This window comes from Rhinichthys klamathensis, unplaced genomic scaffold (assembly GCF_029890125.1).
Source record: "Rhinichthys klamathensis goyatoka isolate OS25496 unplaced genomic scaffold, OSU_Roscu_1.1 h1tg000404l_1, whole genome shotgun sequence".
Classification (NCBI taxonomy): domain Eukaryota; kingdom Metazoa; phylum Chordata; class Actinopteri; order Cypriniformes; family Leuciscidae; genus Rhinichthys; species Rhinichthys klamathensis.
The window spans coordinates 1198521-1207868 of NW_026606905.1; positions in this window are offsets into that span (position 1 = coordinate 1198521).

Genomic DNA, 9348 nt, shown 5'->3' on the forward strand with positions numbered 1-9348 from the left:
TCACAAACAACTGACAGTTATCATCATCCACCGGAATAGCTGATTCATAAATCCATGCATGTTTAAATCTGTTGAAAAAAGCTACTGGACTCTCGCCAGCTTTTTGTTTTGTATTTGCTGCATGAGAGATATCTTGTTTAGAAGATGACAATTTCAGCAAAAATGTCGTTAATTGTTTGAAAAAAAGTTAAAGTTAAAGTACCCGAACTGGCCCAAACCCAATCAATATCGTAATCATCATCATCCATCACCCTAAATCCACGGAGAGGTTTAGACAGATCAACAGGTTCTGAATCTTTTATCACCAAGCTACGAGCTGGAGGCGCATCGTTGGCTGGGTGTAAAAGATCAACCTCGTCAATTAATTCGTCTTCGGTAATTTCAGCAGGGAGAGTTTTAGTTAATATAAACCTATAATCCCGTCCTGTGAGCTGGCTATACGCCGTCGCACGCTTCAAAACCGAAACAAACTGATGGGGAGTTTTAGTTGGATCTGGAAGTTCTTTACAGATCGCTAGAACGTCAGCAAGAGGCAACGGATGAACCTTAAAGCCGTCTGAAGTTTCCACGAAAGGAAATGCAGTCGCAGCCTTTAAATCAGGATACAGTTTATTTCTCACAGGCACACACGCTGCTGGAGTCTGAATGGACTCATATTTAGGAGGGTGGGGGACGCTGACGTCAGCGGTGTGTGAGAAGCTTTTCTCTGTCTCAGTCTGTGTGACTGAAGTCTGAGCAGTCTGAGTCTCTCTCTCCGGCTGCGCGCTCAGTGCAGCTCGAGGGGGAGAAATTTTTTGATCTTTATTTATTTCTGCAGCTTTATCTATCTCTGGTCCGCGATTCCAGTATTTTTTCATCGTTTCCCACGTTTTATAGGATCGTTTCATATAATCAAAATCCCAATTTGGATCACCCCAATTTCCAAAAATCATGTCTTTTGCGCTTTGCATGTCCGCATCTTTGAACGAACCCTCACGAGGAAACGGATCTAGCTGTAATTTCCCAAAGGACCAGCCAGATAAATTTGAAAGAAATGGTTCTGTAAAGAATGCTTGATCTTTCCGAATCATAAAATCTTTTGGAGTTTCATCAATTAACGGCGGAATTATTTTATTTCCCATTTTAAGCCACACAAAAATTTCTCCTCAAATTCAAAGTAAGCTAATACAAATTTCAAAATAGTAAAATAGAAAACAAAGGTAGTTTCAATTGTTAGTACATATAGGAAACAAAAGGAAAAAGATAGAAAAGAGAAAAAACTATGTATCATTCATTCACAACCTCAAAAGAACGGAGTTCTGTGAAATATCTCGCGAAGATACTTCCTAAAAAACTGAGAAAAGTGATCAATTTCCTCTGTTTATCCCGTATTTATCAAAACACGAGGTCAAACCCAAACATCAAAAGAGGGAGCTCAATTCTCTTTTGTGCTCTTCCCGCATTTTTTTTTAATAAAAAAAACACGAGGAACAACGTCATCCCGCAACGATATAAGGAGAAATCAAATTTTAACAAAAAAACAAGAGGGGGATCAATCCTCCCTTTTTTGCTCTTCCCGCGTTAATTCAAACACGAGGATAACCATTCTCCCAATCGATTACGAGGATTTTACCAAATATGGTAAAACTTCACGGCACTAAAATTACAACAATAATTTTTTCTCAGCAAACAGCAAGAATCAACTCCCTCCCTTCTTTTTTGAAAAGAGAAAAAAATTAATTCCTACCGTTTGGAGACATCCCGGACGTAGCCCCCAAATCTGTCAGAAATAAAAGTCTTCCAACACTGAAGTGCCTTTTCTCTCCGTCCTTTATTAAATCGTGAATGAACCATACAAAAGCCGCGTTTCCACCGCAGGAACTTTACCCAGGAACTAGGAACTTTGGCCTGGTACTCGGTGTGTTTACACCGCAGGAACCAGGGTCTAAATGAAGTTCCGGGTAGATATTTCCCCCTCTGAAAGTCCCTGCTCGCGAGGTAGTACTTTTTCAAAGTTCAGGAACTTTCGCGGGTGGGGCTTGTGCGCTGAACATGCTGATTGGTTGTGTTCACGCCGCATTATGATTGGATAACTCCGCGCAGCATTTTATTTTAACCGGAATTTTTAGAATCTATTGCAGTTCGTGGCTTCATGCAGTAATGAAGTTCCATGCAGTAAGAGTTGTCTGTCTGCAAATATGGAATTTAATAAAAATAAAAAAGGCAGCTGGACCGACGACGAGATTCAGGCTTTATTAAGCGTATTTGCGGAAGAGAAATTTTCTGCGCGTTCGTCCCAGCCTTCTCACGGTCAATGTCCGCAATAGCTGATAACATACGCTGTCTAATTTTAGATCTAACGTTAGCATTACGAGCTTTCTGAACACGCTTTAGTATCAGTGCTCGTCTCTTTTCTGCCGTTTTGTTAATTACCTGGTTAGTAAACCAATACATCTCAAACAACTGCAGCACAGTGTGAATCTCTTCCATATTTATTATAAATGTGGCGCTCAAAACTGATTACTGTCTTTTACAGTCTACTGTCCGTCACAAGCAAGCAATGAGCAGTCGCGCGCAGTTTACCCGGTACTTTAGACCGCGATGTAAACGCAGAAAGCTACCGGTCTGGGGCAAAAAAAGTTCCTGGGAAAAAAGTTCCTGGGACAAATTGTTCCGGGCAATTGCGGTGGAAACGCGGCTAAAGTTAAAAGTGACCAGCGCTGGGAAGCCAAAAGAATAGCTCAGAACTCCATACGTGGCATCCCAGAATATATATGAAATAACAAGGGGAGTTATCTGGATTTAACCAATAGAACCATACATTAGATCATTGGATATCATATAGACTTTATGTAACGACATCTTTATATGGGCCGTTTCCGGCAAGAATCTCCTTCGAACCCTGGGGTTCCTGGAAGGCTTTGCAATGCACATTGTATAGGGAACGAACAGAAAGAAAAAGAAGGGAGGGGTGAAGAGCTCACTCCTCTATTAATGAAAACCAGATGTTTAACTTACATCCATACAAAAGAATGTGCAGACGTGGCTATTCTGCTAGACAAAGCTGAGGAACAAAGAATACATTTCTTACACTAACCTTAACTATAGGCCTATCCACTTGTGTTATTCATAACAAAAGCCAATGAAGACAGCAGGAATCAGCTATTAATTAGTTATATCAGCAATTTGAAGACACAGTTGTAGAATACATTGAAGTGAATGACTAAAACAATCTAAGACAATAAGTCAATGATTTCCATTGTTCTTTAACAGTTTCCATTAGTTCATTACCAGATTAAAACATTCATACCACATACTGTGCTATAAACGAGTGGTAAACACTGTAAAAACGATAAATAATTAAAAAAAATGTAGTTTGTATGTGTTTGAATAAATAGTGTTGAATCTCAGATGTTAAATGTATTCAAAGTTCGTTGGAGTTGCAGAAACTTGATGGCGTGTCTGATTAAAACACATGGACAAATACCAGTCCTTTGCTCTCCTTTATTTTAAGTTCAGGATGCTTAAGTCTTAGGTAATTCATATGACATGAAGTTCCATAATTCACATGGAACTGATACACATGATGCCAATGGACAGATGTTAATGGATGGACAGGATGAACCGGATGTTAGTGATGTTACATATGACACTGAAGCTTCGATGTGCGTATCGCGAAAGCGAAGCAATTTCTATTGAAGCCCCGTATCGGGGTGTGTATTGGTTTCCCAGAGGTCACGTGATCGATGACAAACGAAGCCTCACTTTCTGTCCAATCACGTGCGCGTCTCGCTTTGGGTGTCAGAAGCTATGGTCAGAAGGCTCGAAGGTCCTTGTTGGCTCAGTCTGGTTGATGGGTTTGTGAGGAGAGTGCTGTACTTTGAAAGTTAATCAATACATTACATTTAAATAACCAAAACTACTTATTATTTTGTTGTTGTTGTTGTTGTGTCTTTTTGTTTTTGTAAGATCGTTGCACTTTTGGTGTTTTTTAGGTAATTTGGTGTTGGTATTTGGATGTTTGGTGACGGGTTTGTATTTACAGCAATGGCAACAGCCAAAAAAAGGAAGACTTCCCCTAACTGGGAATATTTTGAGCTTATAGCTTCCACTGTATGAATGCATTTCTAAAAAAGAAATAAAGAAATATTTATTTATTTGGTATTATTTTATTTTTTATCATTGTATTCTATAATTGTTGACCGTTGATGTGTCTTATATTCAGTCAATGTACATGTACAGTCACTCCCAACAAAAAAAATGTATCCTCAAACTTCTGAGGTGGAAACCTTTGGCTTCTGTTGGACAGTGCTGTAGAACAGCGCAAACAAAGCTCAAATGCCACTTCTGATGCGCTCGTAGAAGTGGATAAATACCTTACAGAGACAAACATACAAAGAGCTGAAGATCCACTTGAATACTGGAGAATGCAGAAACATGTCTAGCCCCATCTATATACATTGGCATTACAGAATAATTAAAATCTTTATCACCTTTCTGTCATTCCTACAGTTACATAAGCACTATCACTGCCAAGTGTCAGATGAACAGATGATCCTATCACACAATGTCCTTATTCACTATGTGTGTGTGTGTGTGTGTGTGTGTGTGTGGAGAGAGAGAGTAGGCCTACATTAAATCTTATTAAATCATATGCTCATTTTATATTTTATTGTCACACTTTAATGGGTAAAATAATTTATTTATTAATGGACAAATCAAACACAAACGTGTAAGGCTTTTTATTTCTACACATAACATTGAAATTATGGAGTGTGTTGTGGTTGCTTCATCTGACAGAGCTTTTAACACAGGCTTATGGCTGCTTTATTTTAAATAAGCACCAGATGGCGCTGTTCTCGACACTCTCGAAGCTTTGAATCTTTTCCCGGAACAGTCAGGGGAAAGCCTCATTGATTCACGAGGCTTCATTTCCCCATCCCTACCGGATGTACAAGATGGTCTTTAGTCACTACAAACAATACAATAAAGGAAATCAAACTCATATAATTCATCAATAAACATATCAACAACATATACTCAATCTAAACAATTCAAATAAACAAATTCAAACAATACAATTGGCAAAACAAACTTACTTAACGCATCCTAAGGAAAGGACATGGTTGGGTGTCCATTCAAACACCCACACCTCACCAATACAAAAGAAACAAAGGAAGGAAGTGAGGTCTACTTATAGACCTCGACCAGGAGGTATATGGGTAATGTAGTGTAGTATACTTGGAATTGTGGGATATGTAGTACAAATATATATATATATATATATATATATATATATATATATATATATATATATATATATATATATAAAAAGAAAAAAAAAGGTAAAATTAAAGAAAAGGACCAAATTCACTACAGCCGCCCCCAAATACAGTCATGTATTTGCTATTACTCATCTATTTCAGGTAATGGAATCAACTTAGCAACTGGACGTACATACATCTTTCCATTAATATCAATCTCAGCTACTCTGACACGCCCATCCTGACTAGGTAAGAGGCGTACTACCCTGCCAATGGGCCATGATGCTCTTGGAAGTTGAGAATCAATAACTAACACGACAGCAGAGTCATTTAGATTAGGTTGTTCTCGATTCCATTTGTGACGGAGCTGCTGACCTGGTAAATAATATCGGATAAATGATGTCCAAAACTGGTCAACGAGGGCCTGGCTGTGGCGCCAAGATCTGCGGCCAAGGAGCTTAGTATTGGCATAAATCACCTGAGGTAGAGAAGAATCTCACCGCCCCATGAGGAGGAGATTTGGAGTGATGGGGTCGAGGTCTGAAATGTTTGAAGAGGCGTAACCAAGTGGCTTCGAATTTAACACTTCCTCTGATACTGTTTGACTGCCAAGTACCACCCGCAAAGCTGTTTTAACCGAACTGACCTCTCTTTCCCATGACCCCCCAAAATGAGGAGCTTGTGGTGGATTAAACTTGAATTTAATCTGCTGATTTTCCAACTTGACTTGTAACTCAGTGGTAAGGTTCTGGAAAGCTTCCTTTAACTCTCTTGCAGCTCCACGGAAATTGCTTCCTTGATCACAAAGAATCTCATACGGCCTACCTCTCCTGGATATGAAGCGACGTAGGGCCATTAAAAGCTGTCCAGATCTAAACTGCTCAACAAATCAAGATGCAGACATCGAGTGGTCTGACACTTAAACAGAATGCCCCATCTCTTCTCCGTTCTACGGCCAATATTGACATGGAAGGGACCAAAACAGTCCATTCCGGTGGACCAAAAAGGGAGGTTTGAACAACCGGAGCTTGGAGAGTGGAAGATCTGACATTTGAGGGATAGATGGCTTAGCTCTCCACTTCCTACATTGCAAACAAGACCACTGATTTTCTTTTTTTACGGCTTGTCTCCCTCTAATTATCCAGTAATTGCGCCGAAGTTCTGAGAAAACTCTCTCTGGACCGGGATGGAAAAGTTTCTTGTCACAATCCTTAATAATTAAATGGGATAATGGATGTTTGGGGTCGAGGACGATTGGATGAACCATTCCAGGTTCCATATCCTCTACACGTCTGAGTTTACCACCCACTACAATAAATCCTGTTTCTTCATTGAATTCGGGAGAAAGTGTAAGGAGACAACTTTGAGGTTCAATGGGCTATCCTTTCTTTAAACACTGGTACTCAGAGGGAAAACTTTGTTGCTGGACTTATCTCAAAAGGAGGTTTTGGACTGAAGAGGCGTCACAGGGGTCCTCCCTATGTTGTCGCAATAACACGTTTGTTGCGAACTGTAACTCTGACCATGATTTAAAACAGGCAGGATCTGGGAGTACAACATCATCCAATTGTGTCAACCCACAAAAGAGTGGTTTACGGAGCTCAGGATCAGGACTAGCAGGTGTAGATACTAGATTTTTTTGGACATTCATGTGGAAGAATTTTCAGAAACGTTGGACCTTGTCGCCATCTATGATCAGGTTTGGCTAGCTCAACAAGAGTTTTGCCTCTCGTAATGTCATCTGCTGGATTCTGTGCAGATGGAATATACCTCCAAGAAGAGGGATCAGTGAGTTCCAATATTTCAGTGACTCTATTAGCTACAAAAACTTTGTAACGGCAGGAGAGGGAATGCAGCCAAGACAAGACAGTTGTCGAATCGGACCATAGGACAATATTTGTCAAAGGATGAGTCAATTCATTCTGCAGGAGCTTACAAAGCTGTGCACCTGTTAGAGCAGCGCAAAGTTCAAGACGAGGGATAGATATTTGCCTTTTGGGGGCAACTCGAGATCTTGCCATGATGAAAGAAGTATGTACCACACCCTTGTCAGTTTCCATTCGCAAATAGGCTACGGACCCGTATGCGCTCTCTGAGGCGTCGCAAAAAATATGCAACTCTCTGGATGTGATTTGGTTGGAAGGTAAAGTTAAATAACAACGAGGAAGCTGTATCAATGACAGGTCAGGGAGCTCGGTTTCCCAAGCCTTCCAGGCCTGTTGAATAGTATTTGCAATAAGGGGATCATCCCAGCCCCGGGACTTCATCTAGCATTGTTGTATGATGACTTTAGCTCGCGTTGTAAAGGGGGTTATATAACCCAATGGGTCATACTGACTAGCGAGGACTTTATATATATTGCGCAGGGTCGTTGTTTTATACTCCCCAGTTCGGGATCGATACCCTAATGAATCAGAGGGACAGTGCCAACTCAGACCCAGAGCTCATTCTTTAGGATCCAAACTGTCTTGATTGATCCATAGTTCAGCACTCTCAGACCTGGCTTCAGGAGGAAGATGTCTGACAACATCAGGCTGGTTACTTGCCCACTGTCTGATTTCAAATCCTCCACTCATCAGTAAAGAACGCATTCGGTCTAAGAAGTTCTTAGCAGATTTCACATTTGGGAAACTCTCTAAACAGTTGTCCACATAGAATGACTGAAGTACAGAACTCGCTATATCCTCATATCCTTCTTGGTGATCATGGACATGCCTTTGTAAAGCATATGTTGCACAACATGGACTACACACCGTGCCAAAGGGCAAAACTTGCCATTCAGATGTCAGGTGGATTTGAGTTCTGCATATTCCGCCACAGGAAGCGTAGAAGAGATCGGTCTTCTGGTAATAGCCTAACTTGATGGAACATGGATTTTATATCCCCACTAATAGCCACTGGGCACTGATGAAACCGGAGTAAGACACCAAGTAAGGAAGGGCCCAACTGTGGACCAGGAAGAAGTTGACTGTTAGTTAAAGTGACACACCTTTATATTGATAGGAACAGTTGAAGACGATTCTTTTTTTCCCGTTATGCTCCACAATATGATGAGGAATATACCACGATTCATCAGATGAGTCATGAGGAAGTTCCACTTTGGAAACATAACCGGACTCCTCCAACTTAGCAATCTCTTGGTCATATACAGCAGCAGTTTTAGGATTTCTTTGGAGGCGTCGTTCGATACATATGAGAGAAGACATAACTGCATTTGGTGAAGCCCGTAGCCTTATGGTGGATGCAGCACGCAATAACGGAGTGGCATATCTTTGCACCCCATCCACATCAACTCTTTTAGACTTGGAGGCCAACAAGTCCATAGCTGCTTGGTCCTGCTTTGACCTAGTAATGACTTTCCCATTCCTGAAAGGAAGGATGTCTACTTTCCATAATTTCTCCACATCATGGCGAAGTTCTTCTTCTGGATTAGCGATGGTAAAAAGACGCTGCATCTCATCAGTGTTAGGAAACGGTATCGGGCCTTGAAGTACCCAGCCTAACCTGGTCTGGATTGCAGCTGGGGATTTAGGAGGCCCGAAATAAACCTGATCAATTGGATTTATCAGGTGTGGGTAGTCTGCACCGATAAGAATAAGTGGTTGGACATTAGTGAAGGCTGGAAGGGGTAAGTCTCGAAGATGTCTGAAACGTCTCTGCAAGATCTCAACAGGATACGTCTGTTCTGCCAGTCCCAATCTGGCAGCAGAAAAGGCATTGGAAATGGAATACTTCCTTTCTGGATTGATCATGGAGGATATTTCAAAGGTTACAGAAGATCCTTCAAGTGCAAGAGTATCTTGACGCACAGTTATAACTATTAGGGACTCAGTTACCCCATTGAGGCCCAAAGAATCAGATGCTTGAGGTAGCAACATGGTACGTTCTGATCCATCATCCATGATGGCATAGGTTTGCAAGGATCTTCCTTTATAATGGAGAAGTACTTCAACAACTTTAAGCAGTACCCTGCCAGAACCTCCAAGGCGACTAAGATGGAATGTACCGTTATCTTGATCACGACAATTGACTCCATGAAGGATACCAAGATGTCTGCCTTTGCACTGTGGACAGGGTTTTTTCAAGTCACAGTTGACAGCTAGAT